Here is a 3,764-nt window from a genome sequence, read left to right as displayed (position 1 = left end):
TTCTCATCTTTTCCTGAGGTAGAAGCTCCTAATGACAGAAAGAATGGTAATTAGTGTGGATGAGAGGTGAAGACTGTTGAAGATGTCTTACATGAAAAGCAAGAGAATAGCCATGGATAATACTTGTGACTTGATACTTTGAGCTTGTTTTAGATTATTTTTAAACACTAATGTTCTGTCGAGATTGACTTTGACTGTCGAGACTGAATTCACTTTATGTTTGTGTTTATGTTTGGGGTCCAGAGACCTCAAGTGATGCATGTGGAAAATTAGAGCTAATTATAGCCTATAATACTTTCAATATTATATTAAAATAAATGTTATTTAATATTATTTATATTATTAAATATTTAATTTAATTTAATTTAATTTATTATTTAATTTATTTTAAATATTATATTATTAAAATATATTAATTTTTATTAATTTTTATTATTTTTATTTTCAGTTTGACCCCAAAACATGTAGGAAAAAAAAAAAAAAAAAAAAAAAAAAAAAAAAAAATATATATATATATATATATATATATATATATATATATATATATATATATATATAGAAAAGAACTTACTGGAGTGCATTGCTATAGTGTGTACACCAATCACACAATCTTGCATCCGAAAAATAAAATAAAATTTGGAAATGTCATACAGGAAACTGATACTTTAAATTGATACTGATACTTAAACTGAAACTTTTTTTTTTTTTTTTTTTGGAGAAATGTAAAGGTCTTTGGGGTATTCAACCCCAAATAGAACATAAGGAAAACAATACATTTTTATTCTCATTTTACATTGCTATTATGCTATTATTATTGGGTTTTAAGTTTGATTGAAACTCTAAATAGTATAGTACAATTCACTTCAAATTATACCAAGGTGAAATTCAGTCAGTCATTCATTCATTCATTCATTGTATACATTTGAGATTAAGGTCTTTCTGCACCAGTCTATAAATACACACTATGGGAACATAACCAAAATGTGATATCCAAGTAAGGCTTCAAACCAAGGTAACCCTGCTGATCTACAATCTTTAGCTGTTTTTTCTCTTCTAAAAAGCTGTGAAATACTCAGATTCTTGCAGGTATGAGCTGCAAAACATTTTTAGAAAGGGAGTCCACGTAAATAAAAGGATAAAAGCAGTCCTTGAATGAAGTGGGGCTACAGCCAAGTGAAATATGCTCCCAATTACTGCGATGGCTGTAGAGGCCTAATAAAGTGAACGTCTCTACAAGACGCTGCACTATAATGGAGCCGGGCTAATTTGCTTTGACTGATGAATTTTCGTCTCCCGTCGCGCTGGGTTGAATAATTATGAAATTTATCACAAGACATAGCGACTCATTAAGGATTAGCGAGCTTTCATTAGGGTGATGTTGTTCGAGGGCTGTGGCTGTTCTGATCAGCATAATTATGGGCCCTACAGAGGGAGGGCCATGCAGGCAATGTGTTTTTTGTGTGTGTGGTCAAGAGGACATGAAAAAAAGTGCACCTATAAAGCACTCTCATAATATAAATGCTTCTGAAAATATCTCACTATTGAATTTAATTCTGATCAACCTTGGGTAGTCCTGCTTGTGAACAACTCTTGTATGAGAGTGGAAAAAAGTTGTAAAAATGCTACAGTAAAAACCTTTGGATAACTGTGGGTAACTTTACCTCATAAGGTGAACAATTGTAAATGGTTTAACATCAAATAATATGTACTTTTACAGTAAAATATTGTCAAATTTATGGTTCTTGCAAGTTAAAACTATGAATTATTATATAATTTACAGTGAAAAAAGGTAAAAAGACATTTACATTAGTCTCTGTGTGACAGATGATGTCATTATATTTTTTACTTTTTCTCATATTTTGTCATCAGTAATATACATTAGGGTGTTTATATTTTGTTAACATTTAGTTAATGATTAATGCATTATTTTAGTGTCATTCGTGTTACCCTGATGGTGTCTTTATGTGTATGACCCTGCATGCCATCTATATATTGTATGAGACTTGGCCATATTTTATGCACAGGCCATTTACGATAAACTCTGATTCATGATGTTTTTTTATTTTATATTAGACCACCTGTATTATTGTGTTTATCAGTACATTTTAGGGTAAAAAGCTAATTTTTCTAATTCAGGTAGCTCGATATATTAACGGTCACCGTGATTTTGCCAAATAAGACATGTTCCTGGATCAACAAATTTTGTTGATCCTGGAACACATTCCTGTCTTAAAATTTAGTCCTAACCCTATCCCTAACCCTAAACCTAACCCTACCCATAACTTATCCCTAAAATAAGAGGGAAATGATAGGTGTAGAAGCACCTAACCCTGCTTGTAAGTCTAAACTTGACAAACTTTAAACTGTAAACCTCAAATCTGGTTGGTTGGTTGATTGGAATGTTTTTCCAAGATGTTGATCCAGGAACTTGTTGTACTTCATGAAATCACATTCACTGTATATTAACTTTATATTACTTAATGAAATACAAGGTTATTAGTTGTAAATTATTCAGTCACCAATATTCCATCCTGTAGGAAACGTCCTCACTTTTTTAAGGTGATTGGCTGCCAACCATTTATTTATTTAGGTAATGTAATGTAAATTTAGTTTTACCTCATCTGAAATTCAGATCTGCAATGGTACTCTTGTCAATTAAACTTAGGGACTTAGGGTATGTTTACGTGACAACTATGTATTGAAAACGGAAAAGTTTTTCCTTTGCTTTGTCCTTGTTCAGAATTCTGTCAGGACCACTTTTGTCAAATAGGATTGCTAATGCATAGAGTTTGTATTGGCGGTATGGTTCTGTTCTGGACAAGAACTCCCTGCGCATCCATGCAGCCTAGCATGGATAAGAGCAGGGAGAGCAGCAATAACCCCCCTAGGGTAAACAGAACAGGACCAACATATGCAGATATCATTAAATGTCATGATTTAACATGTACACATATTTCAAGAATTAGTTTGATTCAGGGGAATAATAAGGCCAGTCCTGACTGAAGAGAGGAGGAGCTGGGGATGGAGGAGGGTAATTAGCTCTTAAAAAATGCAATAGCTGCTGATAATACTGAGCTTATATATGGATGTTGTGATAGGCGTCGTATTCCTATAAGTAGACGTAAGTCACCTGGGAGTCAGCTGATGTGAGCTTGACTGACGTGACCTGCCAGAACTGACGCTAATGCTGGATGACAATGTTGCCAAAACAATCCCCGTGAACAAGGATCCGTGAAAAAGACTAAAATGCTGTTTTATGCTGCCAGGCCAGTAGTTGGCGATGTCACTTTGTAAAGAAACACGTAATATACATGCACATGACATCACCATTTTCACAAATTCACATTTTTGTAGTTGTTGTATTTTGTAGAGACAATAACAATAGCCTATCGTTTTCAAAAACGTGTACTTTTTAACCCGTTTTTAAAAAGTTTGCATTTTCAGGCCCCCAAAATGCTGTTGTCGTGTAAACGAACGGCCAAAACGCATAAAAAGTTTTCCATATTTAGTTGAAAATGGTGTCATGTAAACAGCCCCCTATGTATACGTGTACCATATCCTTTTCACAGTTTCACCAGGCTTCACCGTCTCACACACCCAATGCTCACTCTCACCCAAATACTGATCACCTGCACCGGTTCCCCATCAGCACGCCAATCAGCAGCACTCCATTAGCCCTGCATAAAAGCACACACCTCGCACTCAGTCATTGTCTGGTCTCATCAATGGACAACGGACTACCCGCTCTACTTGCCCTAAGATTC

The sequence above is a fragment of the Megalobrama amblycephala genome, linkage group LG8, assembly GCF_018812025.1.
Source record: "Megalobrama amblycephala isolate DHTTF-2021 linkage group LG8, ASM1881202v1, whole genome shotgun sequence".
Classification (NCBI taxonomy): Eukaryota; Metazoa; Chordata; class Actinopteri; order Cypriniformes; family Xenocyprididae; genus Megalobrama; species Megalobrama amblycephala.
This window is presented reverse-complemented; position numbering follows the sequence as displayed.